This window comes from Phyllobates terribilis, unplaced genomic scaffold (assembly GCF_046119375.1).
Source record: "Phyllobates terribilis strain yellow unplaced genomic scaffold, ASM4611937v1 Scaffold_1147__1_contigs__length_390069, whole genome shotgun sequence".
NCBI classification, from domain to species: Eukaryota; Metazoa; Chordata; class Amphibia; order Anura; family Dendrobatidae; genus Phyllobates; species Phyllobates terribilis.
This window is the reverse complement of record NW_027363907.1, coordinates 237,916-265,416: the sequence shown is the minus strand read 5'-3', so window position 1 is coordinate 265,416 and position 27,501 is coordinate 237,916. Positions and strand designations below refer to the sequence as shown.

At 40.1% G+C, this 27,501-nt stretch overlaps 1 protein-coding gene across 2 annotated transcripts in view; it reads left to right on the top strand.

Moving 5' to 3' along the window:
* The first annotated feature begins 1,863 nt into the window (after positions 1-1,863).
* Positions 1,864-27,501, top strand: part of LOC141243144 (uncharacterized) — a 50,674-nt gene continuing 25,036 nt past the window's right edge. Inside the window, exons 1-2 of one of the 2 annotated variants that reach the window (XM_073668895.1) lie at positions 1,864-2,240; positions 20,892-20,988. The gene's annotated coding sequence lies outside the window, so the exon portion shown is untranslated. Of the gene's footprint in view, positions 3,212-20,891; positions 20,989-27,501 lie in introns of both variants that reach the window. The other variant, XM_073668896.1, reaches the window with a different exon arrangement.

Genomic DNA, 27,501 nt, shown 5'->3' with positions numbered 1-27,501 from the left:
TAATCATAAAACTTTTTGTGATGATGATAAAGAAAATTCTTGCTTCTAATTGTAAATGTTTTCCAGGTAAATCCCAACATAAAATTGATACAGACACTGAAATGAAACAAACCCAAGTACAATAATAACCACAGCACAGCGAGAATGCATCTTCTGCAACAAGATGACTGCAGCAGACTGAGGCTGAGTGCCCACGTAGCGTTTTTCAAGCGTTTATGCTGCGGAATTTCCGCAGCGGAAAAGCTTGTGAAACGCTAGGTAATCCGCACCCCATGGTCCCCAAGGGGATTCCGCATGTTCTATGCACATGCTGCGGATTTTTCCTCAGCGTTTATGCTGCGTACAAAAATCAGCAGCATGTCATTTAATTTTGCGGAAGCGCAGCGGAACTCCCGCCATTGACTTGCATTGAGACGCATAGAAACCGCGACTGTACATTTTTACAAGCGGCTTCTATGCGTCTCTATGTGCGGATGGTACCCAGTTCTGGAGGAGAGGAGACTCTCATCCAGACCTGGGTACCATTGTACCTGTAAAAAAAGAATAAAATAACAAATAAAGTTTATATTCACCTGTCCGGCGGCTTCTCTCTGAATGCCGGCATCGCTTGAGGACCTGCGGTGACGTCACAGTCATGTGACCGCAGACCCTTCTCCGCTCTGTCTCGCGATGTGCCGGCAACCCGGAAGAAGCCAGGACGACCGCTGCAGCATACGCCGGGGCCTCGGGGGTGAGTATAGCTTTATTTGTTTTAATTTTTACGGTTCACACTGTATAAATCCATGCTGTTTGCATGGATTTATACAGTGTGACCTAGTTGTCAAGCGCTTTCCAAGTGATGCTATCGCATGGAAAGCGCTTGTCAATCTGCATGCGGAAACGCAAGTGAATCCGCATGTGGATCCGCATGTATTCTGCAGGAAAAACCCATGCACAGTCTGCATGCGTTTTTTCTGCCAGGGAGATGCAGAAATGCTGCAGAAATTTTCTGCTTCATTTCTGCATCGTGGACACATAGCCTTATCGGATTGTATGTTCTGCGCAAAGCCATTGGTCTGAAAAGCAAATCCTACTAGCAGAGGATGGAACCTGATAGATGCTAAACTCTCAGCTACTATTTACTCAAAGATACCGAACATATAACTTGTAGTTGTATATACACAGCAGTCTATTATATTAAAGTAGACATATACCTGACAATCCCTCTATACATATAGCAACTATACTCAGAAAATGGTAGGGAAAGTAAGGGACAGTGGGTCTGATAACAAATTAATTTGAACGGATGCGCAGTAGGACTGGCATCCCACTACATACGGAGGGTAAGCCCCGTGATGGCGTGAAGTAGGGTTAATTTGCAGGCCTAGAATTTAGGTAGGGACATGAGGGACAGACAGTATGACAAGATGATAAAAAGAGGGGAATTGTTAAAATAATGGTTCAGCTTCAAATCATTGCCTTTAAGAAGACTTGTTTTTCAGTCAGATAATCCTTATTTAGCAATACTTTTGTTTGTTCTGTTTTCTTGTAGTGTTCTCATGACCTTTATAAGAATTGGCTCATTGGTTTATAATTATCATACTTGTCCTATGTCTGTACACAAAATAAAGTCCCAATATATCACCACCAGGAAACTCCCTAAGTTCACCATGACCTGGACTGTATTCAGTATTATCAGTGAGAAAGGATGTTGGGAGTATCATACATCATGAATATCCTGCAGATGTATTGACAAGCACCTGTTATTTAATTATTTTACGCCAAGGATAACATATTATTTACATAATCTCATAGCATGTATCAAAGCACAACCCACGTTGATTGGGGTATATAATTACATTACATCTTAAAATAAACAGAATCATTCTCTTGAGACAGTCTATAGTGAGTGTCTTATTTGAAGCGTCATACCTATAGGAAATCCTTATTTCTAATTCGTCTACCTGAGAAGAAGCGAGATCCCCTCCCGTCTTTAACACCTTGGGAGGAGGACTGGACAGGATATACAGCAGCAATAAGAAACTGCAACTACAGGAGCTGTGCCAGCTTTAACGGATTGAATACCAAGCGACCGACACTCATCGGATTTAATTCAGGAACCACAGGATGCAGAGGACGGTATGTGTGGATGCAATGAATACCAGTCTGTTCGTGTCAATTGCGCGTGGAGTTTATTTGCAAGGAGGACATGGAATATACTCTGAGGAAACTGGATGATGCAAAGTTTTGTTCTCATGAAGGTGAGACCTCTTACATTCGTGTCTGTGCTTAAAGACATGCTGATGGACTGTCTCCAATAAGTGGAGAAGGATGATTGGGATCCTATCATGTCTGGCTAATTAAGATTGGGGGAGCAATGTGACTACACAGCGTAAAATCTTAATTATGCCAGACATACTTTCTGATGGCAAAAGCAGTATACCTTTATTTTTATGTTGACTTTTTAACCTGTGTTCTTCTTTAGTTGATTAACACAGACCAGTATTTGTATAACGCTGAATGTTGAATTCTATTCGTTTGGAAACAATCATATTTACTATGCTAATGACAAATTGTACTAAAAGTCAGCTAGATGTTTATTTACCATAGCCCCTGTGATACCAACTATGTAAATTAATTACCTGTGACTGATGACCTTACACAGATGTAAATATAAACAGGGATGTCTATAGTGCTGCAGGCAGAATCAAGGAGCATCAAAAAGACTTTACAAGGAGAATGAGAGACATCCTTTAGGAAAGTAGATGTTTAGCATGGCATCCAAAGAGACACAGATTTGGATTTTACATGATTCTAGCCTAAGGGTATCGGCCCTGACTGGAAAGATTCGGATCTGCTCCATTGACCATCAGAGAGACATGGATATATTTTGGGGAGACCAGTGTGGGACAAGGAAGTCACCTGGCCCCATGGATATGTTGTTTGGGGTTTCCAGGAGGGACCCACCAGTTGCCTGCAACCCATGGAGACATTCGGAGAAGCCAGATTGTGACCCGCCGGTCATCTGGCCCCATGGAAACTTTCGGAGAGGTGAGGGTGGGAACCTTGAGTCTCCTGGCCTTGTACCTCGATGGACTGCTAGATTCCTAAACTTGCCACTACCTTGTCTCTGTGGGGGCTTGCCAGAAGCTGGGGGCCACTGGTTGAGGTAGTCGGCCCTGGAAGTCTCCAAATTCGCAGATGTTCTATCCCAGGTGGGCGGAGAAGGAAGGTAAGACTGTGTAATGTTGTACCATCTTGGGTATTTGCTGGGACTGTTCTTTGTGTTTATTGTCCACTTTGTGGTTCAATAAAGTATTGCCACACTGTGTTATCCTCACTCTGCCTTGTCTGAGTAGCATTACGCCCACGGAAGACCCCGGGTATTCACAAGTATAATGCACCCCCATAGTCCATACAGTATAATACATCACCACCTACTGTGTGGTACTGTGTGCCCTATAATTTTCTCTCCTACTAAAGCCCTACATTCCCCTTTCATTGCATTCGTAAAGTATGAAGGCCCCACTGTACCCCACTCCTCAACTGCCCTGGAAAAGTATTGTGACCCCAACACTTTATAATCCCACAACTGTGACACCCACACAGCCCTCCATGCAGTATAATGGGAATACATGCAATATATTGGTCCCACATCTTTCCACACTGTGCCCCCACACAGCATGATGGACCCTACACAAACCTTCACACTGTAAAATTGCTTGCATATAGTTTAAAGGCCTCCATGTAGTCCTCCAGGTTTCTCAGGATGAGAGGTGTGGAACAAACTAACTAGCCTAGGGGCATTCACCTCTTATGCCGAAACCCACATCCTTTCCCTCCAGTGCACCAAGTACTGTAGGGAACGACGCTGGAGACGAGAATCCACAGCACTCGAAATTTGAAACTTCAAATTACCATCAACCATGATTGGGGCGGCGGCAGGGGAGAGGACTCAAGAGGTTCTTCATATTTCTTGAGTAGAGACCTGTAAAACACATTGTGGGTCTTAAGGGCCTGAGGTAGCTCAAGACGAAACGCTGCTGAATTAATGACGTTGGTTAATTTATAGGGACCAATAAATCTTGGCCCCAGCTTCCAGAAAGGAACCTTCAACTTGATATTCCTGGTAGACAACCACACAAAGTCATGCCTGTGTCTATAGAAGGATGGAAGACTGCGGAGAGAACAGTAATCCTCATGTGCGAGATTTCCTCTCGAGCAGCCGACGTCACAGGTACTGAGTGACTCTGATGGGAAGTGAGAAACATGGACATAAAGTGCGGAGGCAGCATTTTCTTCCAGGCAGGCAGCATCCTCCCCATAGCCTGGAAGAACTCATTTATATATAGTAATAAAAGATGATTTATCAACAGCAAGGCATCTGATATGAGACATACAGGTATCACTCTCCTCAGCAGTCTATAATCTGTATGCCCATATTAATAGTTTAGAAAGGTCAAATATGGAACAGATTCCCTTTAAAGGGGTATTCCCATCTCCAAGATCCTATCCCAATATGTAGTATTTGTAATAATTATAGTATGAGCAAATACCTCTAATTAGAAATATAGTATAGTTTTTCTGATTTGCTATGTCCTTTCTTCAAGTGTAGGCATTGCAGGACCTTAGGTATTAATGGCTACGACTACTGACATAGTGACAGCTTGCCGCTAGCGGTCATAACCGTGGATACCTAAGGTCCTGCAATGCCCTGCACATGAGGAAAGATTGGGATAGGGTCTTGGAAATGGGAATACCCCTTTCAGCTTACTTAAATATCATTGTTCTACTTGAAGAAAGGACATAGCAAATCAGAAAAACTATACTATATTTCTAATTAGAGGTATTTGCTCATACTATAATTATTACAAATACTACATATTGGGATAGGGTCTTGGAAATGGGAATACCCTTTTCAGCTTACTTAAATATCATTGTTCTCGGCAGCAGATCATCCAGTGTAAACGAGCTGCCAAGTACATTTTTATTCTATGTGCACAGAGATATCATATTAAGGATGGCTTTCTGCACATGAAGGTGCAGTTGGTCAGTCTGAACAGGTTAATAAATGACTGCCAATCGGCTTCATAAAACCGGTCAGTGGTCATTTAAGTGCTGCGATTGACCAGTGTAAATGCCTCCTTAGATCCCGGTACATCATAGGTGAAATCTCCTCTGATTGTCATTCTTCTCCTCTTCTTCTTCATCTGGTCACGTCGCTATAGCTCGTCTCCGCAGACGTCCCTCTTCTACAGAATTTGGCAGCACATCCTGACACAGAGCCCTTAAAAATAAAAAGTGTCATTATAATGCCAACAAAATAAAAATAGCTGCCCATGCTGTGCCCTAAATAAATAATTGCTCCTCACTGTGCTTTCTGCCCCAAAAAGTGACACCCGCACTGTCCCTCTTATGATACATGACCTCCTCTCCTATAAAATATTGCCTCCCCACCGTTCCCCCTTATATATTATGCCACCCCATCCCTTCCCCATGAACTATGCCTGCCACACTGGCTTTCTTTATGAACAAAACAGTCAAACCACCCCCCCTTAACAATTATGGTCTATACACTGTCCACCCTCCACACTGTACCTGCGTTATAAACTGTAGCCTCCAAATTGTCCCCATCTGCAGTATCCCTCCCCACACTATATTCCCTCCATACTGTGCCCATAAATACCTCTCCCCCTCACTGTCTACAGTAAAAATTCCATGTATCTTCAATTCTACTAAGGAGTGCTTACCTTCCCCTTACCTTCCCCTCCTTTGTGGCGCTCTATCACGTACAGTCCGCACCCCATGTACCGCACCCCATGTACCGCACCAGGGCTGTGGAGTCGAGTCGGTGTCCATTTTGGTGGAGTCAAACTTGGAGTCGGTATAAAATAGTCTGACTCCATCTCCTAAAATGTACATTAAATTGGGCACAGTAGTTTAATGCAGTTTGTGGGGAATATTTTTTTCATAAGAATTTGGGAAAGTTATGAAATGTCCTATAAATGTCTGTCCTATTCCTGATCTAAGGGTCTAGACTTTTAGCTGAGATGAATCTGTGCTACAGTAAATTTATCACTTAAACATGAGCCATGTATGAGGGAGTCGGAGTCAGAGTTGTTGTCATGGAAATTGAGGAGTCGGAGGTTTGGCTTACTGACTCCACAGCCCTGATGACGCCTCTCCTGAATATATGTTGTATAACTATCTAAAGAAGCTGTCTAAAGTTCTTAAATGGTTAAAGTTGCAAATTGTTTGTAACAACAAGCTACTTTGCAATGTAACTCTTTTTAAATGTCTTTTAAATTCTCAAATATGGAAGGATTTTTACTTTTACAGATTACAGCTCGTTGCCTCGGTTACCTGCCACCCGAGTAACAGTCAAACAGACCGAGATCAGAACACAGTGCACGGACTGGCCAGCGGACGCCCGAGCCAAGCGTGACAGCTTCATGTGTTTCTAAGGAGCTGTCATGTTCGGGTCGGAGAGTCTCCTGCCAGTCTGTGCTCTGCTTTCCAATCTCTGTTCGATTTATATTTCCGTCTACCTGCGCCCTAAGAATTACTTAGGTAAGGAGTGTGAGGCCACAAGCAGGCTCTATGCTATAAAGCTGTAGGATCTGGGCCCTGTGCTACTCCCAAGAAAAAGCTATGAGATTTCAGTAATCTCATGCAGACACTTGCTTTTCTTCCTGATTGAATTGGAAAACTGCTGCTTCTTTTGAAATCTGCAGCATGTCAATTCTTTCAGCATTTTTGCTGCGTTTTTTCATCACAGAAAGCAATGAGTAAATGCAAAAATGCTGGAAAAAAACACAACCCTGCGTGTTTCTTGCACTTTTGCTACCTTTTTGGTGAAAAAAATAACTTTATTGAACATGTCCTGTAGACAAGTGATATACAGGTGCATCTCACTAAATTAGAATATCATTAAAAAGTTAATTTATTTTAGTTCTTCAATACAAAAAGTTAAACTCATATATTATATAGAGGCATTACAAACAGTGATCTATAAGTGTTTATTTCTGTTAATGTTGATGATTATGGCTTAGACAATGAAAACACAAAAGTCATTATCTCAGTAAATTAGAATACTTTATAACACCAGCTTGAAAAATTATTTTAAAATCCAAAATGTTGTCATACTGAAACATATACTCAGTAAATGCACTCAATACTTGGTCGGGTCTCCTTTTGCATCAATTACTGCATCAATGTGACGTGGCATGGAGGCGATCAGTATGTGGCACTGCTGAGGTGTTATGGAAGCCCAGGTTGCTTTGATAGCAATCAAGCATTGTTGGGTCTGGCATCTCATCTTCGTCTTGACAATAGAGCATGTCAGCGTTTTTTCACCCATATGAATTAAAGGGTGGTGAAAAAAACACCGAAAAAATGCACCAAAAATTGCATCAGCATTTTTTCAGCATTTTTGATGGCAACATAGAATGATTTTTTTTACAGAACTTTATGTACATGCATAAATAGTGACAGGACAGTGAAAAAAACATTGCAAAAAACACAGCAAAACCTGCGTTTTTGACGCAGCTGATTTCCTGCCAGAGATTAGATTTTCCTGCAGATTTGTGACGCTGAAAAACCCAACAAAAGCTATAAGCTGGGTCTCACAGGCACAGTCAATGAGACACTGACAGCGTCATACACTGCAGTGCACGAGTACTGCAGTGTATGAAACCAGTGATCAAACTGAAATTATACACGTCCCACAGTGGGACTTGGAGACAAAAAGTAAAATAAAGTATGTAAAAAAAAACAAACGCTAGAGTGCACACAAATCACAAAAATGTGTTTCGCCACTCAAAACGCAGTGTTTGCGATAAAACAAAAATAAACAAAAAAACACACATAATTGGTATTGCTGCATCTGGAATGGCCCGCTCTATAAAACTGGCATGTTATTTATTCCATATGGTGAACACCGTAAAAAATAATAATTAAAAACATGCCAAAAATGTCGCTTTTTCATCATACCGACAAAAAAGTGAATAAAAAGCGATCAAAAAGTGATATGTAAAAAAAAAAAAATGTATAAATGAAAACGCCAAACCATCCGGCAAAAAATAAGCTATAATATGGCTCATTCGGGAAAAAAATAAAAAAAGTTACAGCTCTCAGAATATAGCGATGCAAAAACAAATTCATTTTTGTAAAATAATGTTTCTAGTGTGTAAAAAAATAGCAAATCGTAAAAAAAAACAATATAAATCTGTTATAGCTGAAATTGCATCGATTCAAAGAATAAATCTGCCTTATCACATCGAATGGCGCAAAAATAAAAATAACTATTTTAGAACTGCTGTCTATTTCTTCATTCTGCTTCCCAAAAATCAGAATAAGGCTCGGCTTACATTTGTTCTGCGCTCTCAGCTGAGCACTGACATTGGAGTTTCCTTGTAAATTCCCCAAAACTGCGATTCAGACAAAACACCAGATGAAGCCACTCACTTATGAAGTAGATGGAGACACTTTGGACTGGTCTCTGTTTCGGCGAGGTCCCATCATTTTAGGCATCTATTTAGCGCACAAGTGTGGGCAACCACAGATCTGTGCATGCCTAAAAAGATGGATACCACTGGAGCCAACGCCAAACGGACTCCAAACTGTCTCCTTCTGCCTCTTTATGGTGGGTGGTTCCGTTGGGGGTTTCATCTGAATTGCATTTTTGTGGGATTTAAACGGAAACCCGACGCAAGTGCTCAGTGTAGAACACAAGAATGTGATCCCAGCCTTATCCTGGAAGCGATAGAAAAATATAATGTACCCAAAATGTTACCAATAAAAACGCTAAATTATCCCGCATAAAACCAGCACCCACTCAGGTCTGTCATCTGTCACTGGAACTATAGGGGGTTCCCACGTTACTGATTAAACAAAGGCTCTGAAAAAGCGATTGCTCCCATCCCCTCAAATAAAATCCAGTGAATTCTGCACTCCCAAATCCAAGTGCCTCCTCCTGAGCCCTACTGTGCCAAAACAGCAGTAAACGTCTATATGTTTGACATTACTTTAGTAGAGAGTGCTCACTTAAGCTGGGCACAATGTATGGGAGCACAATGTATGGGCACTAAACTGGCATATTTGCAATTCTCCAGAAAAGAGCCTGGCGTGGATGTTACAAAATAATTACTGCAGCCATAGATTAATTAATTGAGAGGTATAATTTCTACAATGGGGTCACTTTTGTGGTTTTTCTGCTGTTCTGGCACCTTTGGGACTCTGCAAATGTCGCCCGCAAACTATTCTACCAAAATCTGTGTGCCAAAAGTCAAATAGCGCTCCTTCCTGCTCACTCCTGACGTGTGGCCTAACATTAATTTCTGATGACATATGGGGCATCACCGCATTCGGGAGAAATTGCACAATAAATTATGGGGTCCAGTTTCACCTATTAACCCTTATATACCTTAAAATTTGCAACAAATACAAAAACTACTTTTTTACCACAAAAATGTCATATTTTCACATCTCAATGTTATAACTCTGTGAGGCACCTATGAGTTCAACTACTCACTACACTCCTAGATGAATTCCTTGAGGGGACTAGTTTCCAAAATGGGGTCACTTGTGGAGGGGTTTCTGCTGTTTTTGCAAGTTAGAGGCTCTCCAAATGCGACAGGGCATTGATAACCTATTACAGACAAATGGTGCTTTTTCCTTTCCTAGACCTGCCATGTACCCAAACAGAAGTTTTTGACCACATATGGCATTCAGGAGAAATTGCATAACAAATCATGGTGTCTGTTTTCTCCTATTATCCATTGTAAAAATTAAACATTTTCTGGCTAAATGTATGTTTTCATGAAAAAAACATTTTTTGAATATGACGACCTAATGTTATCAAGTTCTGTGTAGTAGCTGTGGGTTCAAAAAACTCACTATAACCTTGGATCAATACCTTGAAGAGTTTAGTTTCCAAAATGTGGTAAATTGGGGTGAGGTGGGGGGTTCCACTGTTTAGGCACATCAGGGGTTCTCCAAATGCGACATGACGCCCGCAGACCATTCCTTCAAAGTCTGCTTTCCAAAACATCACAGCTTCCTTTCCGAGCCCTGCTGTGCAAGCAAACAATAGTTTTCCTATACATATGAAGTATCGGCATACTCAGAAGCAATTTCACAAAAAATTTTGGAGTCCATTTTCTCCTGTTACCTTTGTGAAAATAAAAAATTTAGGGCACATCACTGGCTCTCCAAATGGAACATGGTGTCCTCTCTTGATTCCAGCTATTTTTGCATTCAAAAAGTCAAATGGTGCTCCTTCCCTTCCGAACCCTGCCATGTGCCCAAACAGTAGTTTTACCCCATATATGGGGTATCGGTGTACTCAAGAGAAATTATGCAACAAATGTTGGAGTTTATTTTCTGCTGTTACCCTTGTGAAAATAAAAAAAACTGGGGCTAAAATAATTTTTTTTGTGAAAAAAAGTAAAATGTCCCTTTTTTTTCTCTTCCACATTTCTTTCGTTCCCGTGAAGCACCTGAAGGATTAATAAACTTTTTGAATGTGGTTTTGAGGACTTTGAGGGGTGCAGCTTTTTATAATGGTGTTACTTTTCGGTATTTTCTGTCATATAGGCCCCCAAAAGTCACTTCAAATGTGATGTGGTCCCAAAACAAATGGTTTTGTACATTTTGGTGGAAAAATGAGAAATTGCTGGTCAACTTTTAACCCTTACAACTTCTTAAGAAAAAATATTAAGTTTAAAAAATTATGCAGATGTATAGTAGACATGTAGGAAATATTATTTGTTAATTATTTTGTGTGACATAACTTTCTGATTTAAGGGTATAAGAATTAAATGTTTGAAAATTGCGAAATATTCGCCAGATTTCCATTATTTTCACAAATAAACACAAGTCATATCGAATTAATTTTACCACTGTTATGAAGTGCAATATGTTATGAAAAAACATTCTCAGAATCAGTGGGATCCGTTTAAGCGTTCCAGAGTTATTACCTCATAAAGTGACACTTGTCGGAATTGTAAAATTAGGCTTGGTCATTAAGGACATAATTGGCTTGGTCACTAAGTGTTTAAAGGGATTTTCTATTAGTCAAAAAATGCTAAACCTGAAAAGTTTTTGTGTTGAAGCTTATTTCAATACATTTTTGTTTTCTTGTTTTGGTGGGTTTTTTTCAAGTCCTATTATCCTGAGCGCTTGCCATTCATTTGCTTTCAGGTTTATGGTCGTGGTACCAGTTCAGCATCTTTATTCTGCCACTATACCTCCTTGTTATGTAAGGCCAATGACACCTCCTTTTCCATCTATATCCACCCAATACATCCTTTGCTGCACTAATGTATTATATTCCCATTACATCCTCTTGCACCAGGTCTACATTTCCATATGTCATGGGCTTGAGGCTACTGAAATGGTGCACAGTTTGGTGCTACTGTGGGGTTAGTACAGTGACTATAAAATCTGATCATCCTCTACATGATTTGTGATATGCAGAGACTTTAGTGTAGAGAGATTGCACTTGGGGTAAAGAGCAGTAGCTAATGATGTTAGCACTAACCCATGTACAACATGTGATTGATGATCTGGTGCATACTGGGGCAGTGACATTAGTCTGGGAAAACCATATGACAGATGGCCATAATATCATTGTCATGATGGGAAAAATCGACAGCGAGATCATGTGACCCAACTCCCAGCAAAAAAACAAAATACGATTAACTCTTAATTCTTTGCCATTTGTAATATTCACTACGGCAGTCCAAAATTAAAATATTAGTCTCAGCAGAATGAACAGCATACAAAAAAGACACAGACACAAGGAATAGAGATTAATCATTTTTATTCTTATCTATTATCAAATTTATTTTATTTTAATCATCCAGTGCCATTTATAAGATTTACTGCATAAAAAGGATGTGAACCAGAGGAAGGCAAAACAACCCCAATTACAGGGGAAAAATTCCTTCCTGACCCCAAGTACTGGCGATCGGCTAATCCCTGGTTCACTGCTGCATCAGCACTGGATGGGGCCCTGTCAAACCTTTTACATTAAAAATTTAATACATATCTAATGCATATATTCCTATCTTATCTCTATATCTATTTAGGATTTTTTTACTGAATTTTAAATATACTTATTCATTCTTACATATATTTACCTACATTTTACTTTCTTACCTATATTTACCTATACTTATACTTCATTCCTATACTTACCTACACTTATTCTTTCATACCTATACTTAACCTATCTTTCCTACACTTATCCTTACTTAAACTTATCCTTTCTTTTTATATTTACGTATATTTATACCTGCTTACCAATACTTACCAATACTTTTTCTTTCTTACTTATGCTTATTATTTTTTTCTATATTTAGCTATACTTATCCTTTATTACCTATAATTATAAATTTTTTGCTTTTTTATTGAATTTTAAATATAATCCTTTCTTACCTACATTTAACTAAATCTATCCTACTTTACCTATATTTATTCTTTTCTATCTATACTTATCTTTTTTTTAAAAAAAAATTCTGTATACTTATCCTTACTTACCTATACTTTATTCTTTTTTTCTTATTTTTACTAAATTTTAAATATACTTATCCAATATGTAGAAAATACCTTATTAATTATTTACAACCAAGGTAGATAGAGAAAACACTAAGGGCCAATACACATTTTTAAACCAGAAAAAGTGCACATAGCAGTGAACCCAGTCATAAAAACTCACCAAATATTATTAAACAAATGTAGAAATAATGTAAGCTTCTAAACTATAAAAGAGGCGGGTATATATGATGATAGACTCCCCCACCTGTGTAGATGTACCTAGAAACAGCCTATATAATATATCATGAACAACCCCCCACATACATATGTTGAATGAGAGTCCGAATCCAAACCTATGTATTACCTCAAGGAGCCACAGACCGGGACCACCACCCTGCAAATGTCCCCTGACGCACGTTTCGGTGTTTCTCAAGGGATACTAAATATTACCACATGCCAGCTATAAACAAGGAACACCGCTAATAGCACACCAATAGTATCGCGTGCGCCTCCTCTACCACCACGCCCATTCAGGAGATTGTATTGTCATAGGTACTACGGGCGTCTACCCATAGTGCTACATGCACTACCTTATATGACGTAAACTGTCTCACCCAAAGTTCCGGCTAGTATGCCCGAGAAGTGTAGTGCGCCTGCCTGATATGACGCAGAGCGCGTCACTGTAACCAAGATACATGACGATGTCGGCATCAAAGTCACTCACAGACGAGGACCTCATGATGCCAAAGGCCGGCATGCATATCAGGACCGTGACACCTCTGCGTACAAGCACCGCACACAGAAATCATCAATAGAATCAGGCCAGGGACACACATATATCTCAGGGACAGGGGAAGGAGGAAAAAAATAAAACAATAATAAACATACAGTCTCCATATAATACAACATAATATGTTAATTACAACACATTAAGATAATGTATCAGATAAAACCATAATGTCTGATACCCACAGATCACAACTTGCAAGAAAAGGAAAACGCATAGAAATAATACAAAGCCAATGAACACATACATGCAGCACAATAAAGTACCCACATATAAAGCACATCCCGATATATATTCATATTGCACCTAGAAGGATAATAAAAGAATCAAAAATACCCCAACATGACATAACTGGCAACCAATGACACCATATAAATAGACGGTATCCCATCACAACCATATTATATTATAATTCATGTATAATCCTAGTCAGATTGCCTTATATGTCATATAGGGGGATTCACGATACATTATCCTCAAAAATATATCCATAGGCTGGATCACCTACCCACAAAGAATAACTATTACTACAGCTACAATTACTAAAACATACGAGATTGTCCCGTATAGATCCATCCATGACACAGAATTCTTGAATCGTCAAGGATCAATTGTAGCAGGAGCGATCCAAAGCCGATAGATGTGTATCAGAACAGATGTAGCCCATTTCTTGCAATATTCACCATATGGTGGAAGCAGATATCATCATGGAGACTATGTTCATAAAGGTGTTCCATCCACAGCAATTAAGTGTAGTATAATTAGCATAAGACCTAAAACAATATATGAAAACAAGAAGGAATTAAAATCATATAAAAATATATACCATAAAATGTGTAAACCCAGATGACAAATAGGTAAAACAGCAAGCCACGGATCACAAAAATAGGACAAACTAAGGTTTTTGTTAAGTCCAGAAATATGCAATGTTTTCAGGATCCAAATCCATCAGGATTCCAATTGCTCGAAACATTGTGAAATGGGGCCTCCATGTATCTTCGCCTCAATTGCATCAATGCCTCTAACCCTCAAAAGACTCGCATTGCTTTGATGATAGAGTTTAAAATGGTGCAGGATGGTCTTCAACATGGATGCATCCGTGTGGTCAGCTGCAGCAATTATACCCAAAACATGTTCACAAACTCTTACTTTGAATTGGCGAGTTCAAAGTAAGAGTTTGTGAGCATGTTTTGGGTATAATGGCCGCACACGGACGCATCCATGTTGAAGACCATCCCGCACCATTTTAAACTCTATCATCAAAGCAATGCAAGGCTTTTGAGGGTTAGAGACATTGAAGCTATTGAGGCAAACATACGTGGAGGTCCCATATTACAACGTTTCGAGCAATTGGAATCCTGATGGATTTGGATCCTGAAAACATTGCATATTTCTGGGCTTAACAAAAACCTTAGTTTGTCCTATTTTTGTGATCCGTGGCTTGCTGTTTTACCTATTTGTCATCTGGGTTTACACATTTTATGGTATATATTTTTATATGATTTTAATTTCTTCTTGTTGTCATATATTGTTTTAGGTCTTATGCTAATTATATTACACTTACCTGCTGTGGATGGAACACCTTTATGAATATAGTCTCCATGATGATATCTGCTTCCACCATATGGTGAATATTGCAGGAAATGGGCTACATCTGTTCTGATACACATCTATCGGCTTTGGATCTCTCCTGCTACAATTGATCCTTGACTATTCAAGAATTCTGTGTCATGGATGGATCTATAAGGGACAATCTCCTATGTTAAAGTAATTGTAGCTGTATTAATAGTTATTCTTTGTGGGTAGGTGATCCAGCCTATGGATATATTTTTGAGGGTAATGTATCGTGAATCCATATGACACATGTGGCAATGTGATTAGGATTATACATGAATTATAATATAATATGGTTACGATGGGATAACGTCTATTTATATGGTGTGATTGGTTGCCAGTTATGTCATGTTGGGGTATTTTTAATTTTTTTATTATCCTTCTAGGTGCAATATGAATATATATCGGGATGTGCTTTATATATGGGTACTTTATTGTGCTTCATGTATGTGTTTTCATTTTCTTGCAAGTTGTGATCTGTGGGTATCAAACATTATGTTTTTATGTGAAAAATTGTCTTAATGTGTTGTAATTAACATATTATGTTGTATTATGTGGAGACTGTATGTTTTTTATTGTTTTGATTTTTTTCCTCCTCCCCCTGTCCCTGAGATATATATCTGTGTCCCTGGCCTGATCCCATTGATGATTTTTGTGCGTGATGCCCGTACGCAGAGGTGTCAGGGTCCCAAAATGCATGCCGGCCTTTGGCATCATGAGGTCCACGCCATCATGTATCTTCGTTACAGTGACGCGCTCTGCGTCATATCAGGCATGAACACTACACTTTTCGAGCATACTAGCCAAAACTTTGGGTGAGGTGGTTTACGTCATATTTGGTACTGCGTGGAGCACTATGGGCAGACGCCCATAGTACCCATGACAATACAATCTCCAGAATGGGCGTGGTGGAGGAGGGAGGCGCACGCGATGCTATTGGCTTGCTATTAGCGGTGCTTCCCTATTTATAGCTAGCATGTAGTAGTATTTAGTATCCCTTGAGAAAGGCTCCACACCGAAACATGCATCGGGGGACGTGTGCAGCGCTTTGGTCCCGGCCTGTGGCTCCTTGAGGTAATACATGGGTTTGGATTCTGACATATGTATGTGGGGCGTTGTTCATTATATACCCGCCTGTGCCTTTTTCATTATATAGGCTGTGTCTAGGTACATCTACTCAGGTGGGGGAGTCTATCATCATATATACCCGCCCCTTACTTTTATAGTAAAGGAGCTTGCATTATTTCTACATTTGTTTGATAATATTTGGTGAGTCTTTACGACTGGGTTCGACTGCTATGTGCACTTTTTCTGGTTTTAATGTGTATTGGCCCTTAGTGTTTTCTGTATTTACCTTGGTTGTATATAATCAATAGAGGAAAATGTAGCACTCACCAACTTCCTTAAAAACAGTCTTTTAATGCAAATAGCGGCACATGGGAGCTTCGTGCAGTGGGTGCGGGGGATCAGAGGACGACGGCCGTTTCGCTTCTTAGCCGACATTTCCTCGGGTTCAGAGTGAGGGATGATGTATAACTGCTTCCTTTTTAGGGCTGTGCAAGAGTACACTTCAATACATATACATTGTAAAAAAGATAAGTTAAAATTCAGTTATAAAGATTAAATCACAGAAACACTGATAGAATAGACCTAATGGGCCCTGTGCTGATGCATTTATGATCCACTTAGCCTCTCTCCTTAATAGATATTTGTTATGGTCCCCATCTTGCGGTGGATGTCTTACTTGTTCAAGACCTGCGAATCACAATATTTTGGGATCTGCTCTATGACATTCCTGTATATGTTTGATCAAAGTAAGGGAGCCTTTATTAGTATATATACAGTAAAGTGAAAATGTTCACGGATGCAGATAAACAAGCGTCGAATGGTTTTATCAATATAATAATGACAGGGACAGAAAATTACATAAATCACATTACTTTGCCAAATGTGGCAAAGAACAATGGCCACATTTAACATTGCCTCTTAAATTGTGCCTATCTAACCAGTTGCTATTATTTGCGGACATCCTATCTCTAACTAAAATGTCACCCAAATTATGACATCTCCTATAGTCATTTTTTTATTGCTATCCCCTTTAAATCCTTATCAGTTTCTATTATATGCCAATTCCTTTTGATTGCGGTGTGTATAATGTCATCCATAGAAGCGGGTTTAAATGTGAATACAAATCTGCGATTCTCTGTGTTAGGAGTTTTGAATTTGGGTTTTTTCCCTTGGAGTAATTCCTGTTCAGTGATGACATTCACTTTGTTAAGAGCTGAATTTACAGCTACAGAAGGATACTCTCTTCTTATAAATCGGTGTGTGAGCTCTTTAGCTTGTTTTTTAAAATTCCTTTGGTCATTATTTATCTTCCGCAGACGTAAATATTGGCTATATGGTAACCCTAATTTGGTGTGCTGTGGATGTATACTGTATGGTGTAACAGGGTATTTGTAGGTTTTTTATATGCATGTGCAGATTTTTTTTACTTGTAATTTTACGTTGAGGAATTCCAAAGAATCCCCGCCATACATTGATGACGTTCTCAGAATTAGTGTCATTTAAGTAATCAACACAAGATAAAAAATCTTCTTTTTTACCAGCCAATACTATTAAAATATCATCCACATATCTTAAATACGTTTTTATGTATTACAATCGAGTTTACGATTGTGGTTATTTATTTGCTCTCATAATGGGCTAAAAATAAATTTGCAAAAATGTATGTTGTAGGCGTGCCCATCGCTGTACCTGTTTTTTGAACATACCATTTTTCCATCAACTTAAATGCATGACATCAAGAGTTTCTGATATAAAATTAATATAGGTTTGGTTCGTATTGGTATTTTGAAGAATATTTTGAATTTCCTCTATAATTTTTGTGGGATTCTTGTATGCAAACTTTCAACATCGATAGAGGTGAGGGTGAAGTCCTCTTGCCATTCAATATCATTAATGGCTCTCAAGAATTCCACTGTTCCCCAGGCTACCCATAGTGTTTGGGGTAGGGTTGATCACAGAACCCCTCTTCAAATATTTGGATTGGCTCTTAAAACCTCTCTTTACCAAATATACCATCGTATATAAAGGATACAGGGTAGGTCTTAAGAGCCATTAATGATGCTGAATGGCAGGAGGACTTCACCCTCAACTCTATCGATGTTAAAAATTTGTATACAAATATCCTCCAAAAATTGGGTATAGAGGTAATTCAAAATATTCTTAAAAATATGAATAAGAGCCAAACCTTTATTTATTTTATATCAGAAGCTCTTGACCTCATGCTTTCACACAATGCATTTAAGTTTATGGAAAAATGGTATGTTCAAAAACCAGGTACAGCGATGGGCACGCCTTCAGCATGCATTTTTGCAAATTTATTTTTAGCCCATTATGAGAGCAAATACATAAGCACAATCGAAACCCCTATTTGAAATACATAAAAGCAATTTAAGATATGTGGATGACATTTTTAATAGTATTGGCAGGTACAAAAGAGGATTTTTAGGTTTGTGGATTACTTAAATTACATTAATTCTGAGAATATGCGTTTTACATCAATGTATGGTGGGGATTCTTTGGAATTCCTTGACGTAAAATTACAAGTAGAAAATGGGCAAATCTGCACAGGGGCATATAAAAAACCTACAAGTACCCTGTTACACTATAACAGTGCACATCAGTAGCACATCAAATTAGGGTTACCATATAGCCAATATTTGCAGAAGATAAATAATGACAAAGGGAATTTTTAAAAACAAGCTAAAGAGCTCACACACCGATTTATAAGAAGAGGATATCCTTCTGTAGCTCTGAATCTGCTCTTCACAAAGTGAATGCCATCAATGAACAAGAATTACTCCAAGGGAAAAAAACAAATTCAAAACACCTAACACAGATAATCGCAGATTTATATTCCCATTTAAACAGGGTTTTATGGATGACATTATACACACCGCAATCAAAAGGAATTGGCATATAATAGAGGAGGATAAGGATTAAAAGGAGACGGCAACAAGAAAACCACTATTCTCCTATAGGAGATGTCATAATTTGGGTGATATTTTAGTTAGACATAGGATGTCCGCAAATAATAACAACTGGCTGGATAGGCAAAATTTAAGAGGCAAAGTTAAATGTGGCCATTGTTCTTTTTGTCAATATCATGTAACTGAAAATCCGCTGAGAATAGGACCTATTACCCATAAAGTATCTGATTTTATTTCCTGTACAACAAACAATGTAATTTATGTAATTTTCTGTCCCTGTCATTTTTATAATAATGGTAAAACCATTCGACTCTTGCTTATCTGCATCCGTGAACATTTTCGTTCTATATATACTAATAAAGACTCTCCTAATTTGATCAAACATATATAAAGGAATGCCATGGAGCAGATCCCAAAATATTGCGATTCGCAGGTCTTGAACAAGTAAGATATTCACCGCAAGGTGGGAACCATAACAAATATCTATTAAGGAGAGAGGCTAAATGGATCATAAATGCATCAGCCCAGGGCCTATTAGGTCTAAACGATAGAATAGATCTATCAGTGTTTCTGTGATTTAAATTTTAGAACTGAATTTTAATGTATTTTTTTACATTGTGTATGTATTGACATGTACTGTTGCACAGCCCTAAAAAGGAAGAAGTTACACAACATCCCTCACTCTGGACCCGTGGAAGTGTCAGCTAAGACACGAAACGGCCGTCGTCCTCTGATCCCCCACACCCACTGCACGCCGCTCCTATGTCCTGCTATTTGCATTAAAAGGCTGTTCTTAAGGAAGTTGGTGAGCGCTACATTTTCTTCTTTTCTGCATATTGGATACTCAATTACTTTATAAAGCACTGCACCGCCTGAATCCTATTGCTTAATGGTTAGGTGCTGAAGACCACTTCTTATTTGATTAATTAAACTTATCGTTTCCTACCTATGTATATCCTTTTCTATCTATTTTTATCCTTTTTTAATTAATTTATCCTTTTTTTACCTATGCTTATACTAGCTTACCTATACTTATACTTTTTTTCTTATTTTTAAATTTTTTTTGAATAATATACTTATAATTTCTTACCTATATTTAACCTATACTTAGCCTTATCTCAACAGATTGTTTATGAAGGAGGCAATCCTGGCCCTTGCTGTTCTCATCATCCTTCTTGATGGAATGTAGGGCCAGGCGCAGCAGGTTGTTTCCTCCCCCTCCTCCTCCTCCTCTGTAATTGTGCTGCTTTCTCCTGAGACAGGTTCTTCCTCTACTGTCGTAGTGACGTCTTCTGGTGGAATATGCTCTGTCTCTTGCTCCTATGAACACAATAAAGATAATAAATAACTAATAATAATAAACTAAATGCCTTTTTGGTGTCAAGTATGTCAGAATGGTGAACAAGATACATGAATTTGGTATAAAGTTAAAAATGGGTTTTCTCTTTGTCTTGAACTTTTTTTTGTCACTTTTGGCGCTAAAAATTGCACTCAATACTGGCTTACTTAAAATACAACAATGGTTGGACTGAAGTAAAGTTGTAGCAAATTTTGAAAAGGTTTCAATTGATGAATCAGGATAAAACATCTGGAATTACCAGACTCTCGCCACAAAGCGGAAAACAAAAACAGAGAAGCACATAAAAAATAGACTTCAAAAAAGGCTCAAAGAAAATAACGAATAATATGCAAAATAAAAAAGAAGCTAAACACACAAAAGTAGTCAAAAAACAGGCGCAAAGGCAATGATGAATCAGGGCCTGTGACCTGGAGCCGTTCTGTATGTGTAATAATCCGAGGGGCTAAGAAGTGCATCAGCTGAGAGATGGGGGAGATACTGATATATAACCAGCTGTGTGTAGGTATAAATACTACGTGTAGTGATGGGGATCTGTATATAACTACTATAACCAAATATAAGGGCATTTCCAGTTTTTTTCCTCTACATGATGCTAATGTAAATCATGTCCTTTCAGTTCAGTATGAAGATACACGCTGTATAATCACTTACGTCTTCCTCTGGGATCCTGATGCCTTGATCCAGCTTCATGTAGATAGGCTGCAATACAACAGGTAAGAATTAGTTTGTTTGTATTTTTTTTTGATACTGTAAAGGGCTTGTGTAGCCTTGGTGGAATTTTCATAAAGCATTGTATCCTAACACACTGTCAGGATTCAGCTACGCGTGCCGGATCAAGCAGTTGTCATGTGACCAAAACTATGTGATTTGCATATAATTGGTCATGTCAGTAGAACATTACATACTGTTCGGATTCTGCATTCTGCTGAAAATTACACCTGGGCTTAACAACCCCTTTAATTTCAACCATTTTATTAATTCCTGATATTATTGCATACTAGGAGGTATAGCTTAGAGATGCCTGCAGGGCCATAGGTAAGGAAGCACTTGTGTAGACTATGGTGCCAATGGGGCTCTTACCCCGTCATCGTCGTCATATCCTTCCGCATCCTGATCCTTATAGAAGAAAAGAATAAAATTAGAAATTGTATTGGGTGAATGTTTGGGCGCTCTCAGATCTGCACTATGATATTATTGGTGTTTTTCTCTGTGTATTTGTGATTTTTTTTTATATTCTAGCTTTGATGCAGTTGGTTTATGCTTCATGTACCATAAATTGTAGACACACAAATATATATATATATAATGTTGTGCCCTTTCCATCAATTGCCTAATATGTTGCAATTTAGATTTTTCAGAACATTACTTTTTGTACATAACACAGAGCGGAGTGACCTAAGTGAATAATCTTTGATGCGGGGTCTGGTGCTGAGCCCGCATCTTTTCAGGCATATGATCGCTGATTTGATCATCTGTCAAGTGCTCCTAACAGCCACGGGTGGGATTACGATCAAACCGCGGCTGTTAATATGTTAAATGCCACTGTCAATCGCTGACAGCGGCATTTAACATGCCCGTGCCATAAGCGCCCATCAGCTCCACCCATCAGAGCCTCTGTCATATGACCACGGGGCGCCAATGAGTTGGCATGACACCGGGGTCTGCAGGAGACCCTTGTGGTTGGTCATTGCCCGTCTGCTATGAGCGCCGCTCAGTGGCCAGCGCTCATAGCAGATGATCATTTTTGCTACACATAGCAGGGCTGCAGCTCTGTTATGTGTAGCACAAGCAATCAGATGATCGCAGCTTCAAGTCTCCTAGGGAGTTTATAAAAGCAAATGAAAAGTAAAAAAAATGGTTTTAGAAATATTAAAAAAGTTTAAAAAAAGATAAAAATTCAAATCACCCCCTTTAGCCCCATTCAAAATAATACAATAAAAAAATCAAAAATACACATATTTGGCATAGGCGATGAAAGATGAATTTGATACATCTTACTCCAGCACTGGATCACGACTGGTGCGTAAACCACTCATTTTGATACATTTTCCCCTGTGTACTTATATCTCTGCTGTACAGTTGGAATACACTTTAATGATATGAATTGCTCATATCACTTACGTGGTGTTCGGTGATCCGTAATCCATAGTGTCTTATCTATTGCAATGAGGAAATAAAAACATAAATTACTAATAATCTGTTTTCTAGTAACAGATCTGAAAGAACTCGACTCATGTGGTTTCTGTTACAAACATTTTTATTAATAGCCAAATCGGGTCTCATTCTTTATATGTATCTGCCCTCCCACTGCACATTATACATTATCATATACAGTGGGGAAATAAGTATTTGATACACTGCCGAATTTGCAAGTTTTCCCACTTACAAAGAATGGAGAGGTCTGTAATTTTTATCGTAGATACACTTCACCTGTGAGAGACAGAATCTAAAATTAAAAACCAGAAAATCACATTGTATGATTTTCAAAAAACTGAATTGTATTTTATTGCATGAAAATAAGTATTTAATCACCTACCAACCAGCAAGAATTCTGGCTCTCACAGACCTGTTAGTTTTTCTTTAAGAAGCCCTCCTACTCTGCACTCATTACCTGTATTAATTGAACATTTTTGAACTTGTTACGTGTATAAAAGACACCTGTCCACACAATCAATCACACCCCAACCTCTCCACCATGGCCATGACCAAAGAGCTGGCTAAGGACACCAGGGGCAAAATTAAATTTTAGACCTGCACAAGGCTGGGACGGGCTATAAGACAATAGGCAAGCAGCTTGTTGAGAAGGCAACAACTGTTGGCACAATTATTAGAAAATGGAAGAAACACAAGATGACTGTCAATCTTCCTCGGTCTAGGGCTCAATGCAAGATTTCGCCTTGTGGGGTAAAGATGATTCTGAAAAAGGTCAGAAATCAGCCCAGAACTACAGGGGAGGACCTGGTAAATAACCTGAAGAGAGCTGGGACCACAGTCTCAAACATTACCGTTAGTAACACACTACACCGTCATGGATTAAAATCCTGCAGATCACACAAGGTCCTTCTGCTCACGCCAGCACTTGTCTAGACTTGTTTGAAGTTCACCAATGACCATCTAGATGATCCAGAGGAGGCATGGGAGAAGGTCATGTGGTCAGATGAGACCAAAATAAAACTTTTTGATATCAACTCCACGCGCCGCGCTTAGAGGAGGAAGTATGATTATAACCCCAATAACACTGTCCCAATCATGAAGAATGGTGGAGGAAACATCATACTTTGGGACAGTTTTGCAAAGGGTATAGGACGCCTGCACCATATTGATGATTGAAGGGAGGACGGATGGGGTCATGTATCGCAAAATTTTGGACCACAACCTCCTTCCCTCAGTAAGAGCATCGAAGATGGGTCATTCCTGGATCTTCCAGCATGACAAGGACATGAAATACACAGCCCAGGCAACTAAACAGTGGCTCCGTAAGAAGCATTTCAAGGTCCTGGAGTGGCCTAGCCAGTCTACAGGCCTGAACCCAATAGAAAATCTTTGTAGGGAGCTGAAACTCAATGTTATTCAGCGACAGAGCTAAAACCTGAAAGATCTGGAGAAGATCTGTATGGAGGAGTGGGCCAAAATCCCTGCTGCAGTGTCTGCAAACTTGGTCAAGAACTACAGGAAACGTCTGACCTTTGTAATTGCAAACAAAGGTTTCTGTACCAAATATTAAGTTCTGTTTTTCTATTTCATAAAATACTTATTTCATGCAATAAAATGCAAATTAATTATGTAAAAATCATAGAACGTGATTTTCTGGATTTTTTAAGATTCTGTCTCTCACAGTTGAAGTGTACCTACAATAAAAATTACAGACCTCTCCATTTTTTGTAGGTGGGAAACCTTACAAAATCAGCAGTGTATCAAATACTTATTTTCCCCTCTGTATCTGTGCCAAATTCCTCATCAAATATTGGTGGGATCTGGAAAATTACTGCTTTTGTTACTGAGGTTAAGGATTTCTTCAGATCTGCATCGTTTCTGCCAGCAAAAATAGCAGAGCGCTGTGACAAAACAGCCACAGCCCCTGAACGTCAGGCCGAGTCCACACAACTTTATTATCGGTCTGAGTGATGTCCATGAAAAAACTGACGTCACACGGACGGCACGAGGACCAATGTGATTCCACTAGTTCATAGGAGCGTTTATTTTGTTTCATTGTTTTTTTCATGGACTGAATCTCCACTTGTAAAACATCTCAGCGTCCATTAGTTTCTTCCATAGGTCGGATGAGACTCGCCTATTCAAGTCTATGGCTGTGCAAAAAAATTGGATCCCATATGGGTCATCCATATAGCGTAAGATTTTTATGGATACAAACAATTCTTTAACATAAGAAACTGGATTTCATCTTGTAAATTTTCAAAACTGAAGTATAAATATCGATGCCGCACGGAAGAAAATTGAGATAAAAAGTATCTGCTTTTCAGGATGAAAATCGGACGATATTTTTGCATATTCTTGTGTGAACTTAGTCTTGCAAAACTAATAGCATACAGACAGCACAAGGACCAGTTCAAGTCTACGAGGTTGTTGACTTGAACATTTTTACTCACGGACTGATGGTCCCAGCATGCACTACTGTGATTGCTATTCTGGATCAGCCTCACCCATTATAGGGCAATGAGTGTAACAGATCGATCACATACGAGTTATCATCCTTATGTCATGTGATTTCACAGATATGTTACAATAATAAAGATAGGAAACTGTATTTGATCTTTATTATGTATTAAATTCCGCTTATGTGTGTGAGAATGAACTTATGGATTGCATATGGATGTGAATAAAAATGGACATATAGATGACAATACAGATGAAAAATCATCATATTTTTTTGGGTGTAACCGGATGATTTGCATACACTTCTGTGCACCCGACCTCAGTGTGAGCTGATGTTTCCCTGCTCCTGTGAGGAATGTCTTATCATGTAGATGTGAGGCTCTTACCTCCTCCAGGGTGATCTCTGTCCTGAACAGGTTCCTGAAGAGCTAGAAAGATCAGACATCACTTAGATGACATGAGCAATATATGCTGGGGTAGGAGAGGGGGCACTTCCACTTATTCTGGGGGTAGGTGAGGGGGCACTTCCACTTATTCTGGGAGTAGGAGAGGGGGCACTTCCACTTATTCTGGGGGTAGGTGAGGGGGCACTTCCACTTATTCTGGGGGTAGGTGAGGGGGCACTTCCACTTATTCTGGGGGTAGGAGAGGGGGCACTTCCACTTATTCTGGAGGTAGGTGAGGGGGCACTTCCACTTATTCTGGAGGTAGGTGAGGGGGCACTTCCACTTATTCTGGGGGTAGGAGAGGGGGCACTTCCACTTATTCTGGTGGTAGGGCAGGGGGCACTTCCACTTATTCTGGGAGTAGGAGAGGGGGCACTTCCACTTATTCTGGTGGTAAGAGAGGGGGCACTTCCACTTATTCTGGTGGTAGGGCAGGGGGCACTTCCACTTATTCTGGGAGTAGGAGAGGGGGCACTTCCACTTATTCTGGTGGTAAGAGAGGGGGCACTTCCACTTATTCTGGGAGTAGGAGAGGGGGCACTTCCACTTATACTGGTGGTAGGGCAGGGGGCACTTCCACTTATTCTGGGGGTAGGAGAGGGGGCACTTCCACTTATTCTGGGGGTAGGTGAGGGGCACTTCCACTTATTCTGGGGGTAGGAGAGGGGGCACTTCCACTTATTCTGGGGGTAGCTGAGGGGGCACTTCCACTTATTCTGGGGGTAGGAGAGGAGGCACTTCCATTTATTCTGGGGGTAGGAGAGGGGGCACTTCCACTTATTCTGGAGGTAGGTGAGGGGGCACTTCCACTTATTCTTGGTGTAGGAGAGGGGGCACTTACATTTATTCTGGGGGTAGGAGAGGGGGCACTTCCACTTATTCTGGGGGTAGGTGAGGGGGCACTTCCACTTATTCTGGGGGTAGGTGAGGGGGCACTTCCACTTATTCTGGGGGCAGGTGAGGGGGCACTTCCACTTATTCTGGGGGTAGGAGAGGGGACACTTCCACTTATACTGGGGGTAGGAGAGGGGGCACTTCCACTTATTCTGGGGGTAGGTGAGGGGGCACTTCCACTTATTCTGGGGGTAGGAGAGGGGGCACTTCCACTTATTCTGGGGGTAGGAGAGGGGGCACTTCCACTTATTCTGGGGGTAGGTGAGGGGGCACTTCCACTTATTCTGGGGGTAGGAGAGGGGGTACTTCCACTTATTCTGGGGGTAGGTGAGGGGGCACTTCCACTTATTCTGGGGGTAGGTGAGGGGGCACTTCCACTTATTCTGGGGGTAGGTGAGGGGGCACTTCCACTTATTCTGGGGGTAAGTGAGGGGGCACTTCCACTTATTCTGGGGGTAGATGAGGGGGAACTTCCACTTATTCTGGGGGTAGGTGAGGGGGCACTTCCACTTATTCGGGGGGTAGGTGAGGGGGTACTTCCACTTATTCTGGGGGTATGAGAGAGGGCACTATCACTTATTCTGGTGGTAGATGAGGGGGCACTTCCATTTATTCTGGGAGTAGGTGAGGGGGCACTTTTACTTATTCTGGGGGTAGGTGAGGGGGCACTTCTACTTATTCTGGGGGTAGGTGAGGGGGCACTTCCACTTATTCTGGGGGTAGGTGAGGGGGCACTTCCATTTATTCTGGGAGTAGGTGAGGGGGCACTTTTACTTATTCTGGGGGTAGGTGAGGGGGCACTTTTACTTATTCTGGGGGTAGGTGAGGGGGCACTTCTACTTATTCTGGGGGTAGGTGAGGGGGCACTTCCACTTATTCTGGGGGTAGGTGAGGGGGCACTTCCACTTATTCTGGGGCTAAGTGAGGGGGTACTTCCACTTATTCTGAGGCAGGTAAGGGGGCACTTCCACTTATTCTGGGGTCAGGCTGGGGTTCTGGTTCTATATATGTTTGGTTTTGGTTCTGTGTAGATTAGTGATAATGCCAAATAAACTGATGCATGTTTTGTGCCTGATAAATATGGGCGTCTGGATTCATAGATACGTCACGGTGTGTTATCTGTTGCTGTCACTTACACGGTCCTCAGCGGTCCTCAGGATACGCTCCATAGTGTGGAGTGGTGGAGGCTACAGTATAACAGGAGATACTCATATTTTAGGACATTTCATAAAGAAATCAAGTTTATACATTACACAGCCAATTTAATGGATG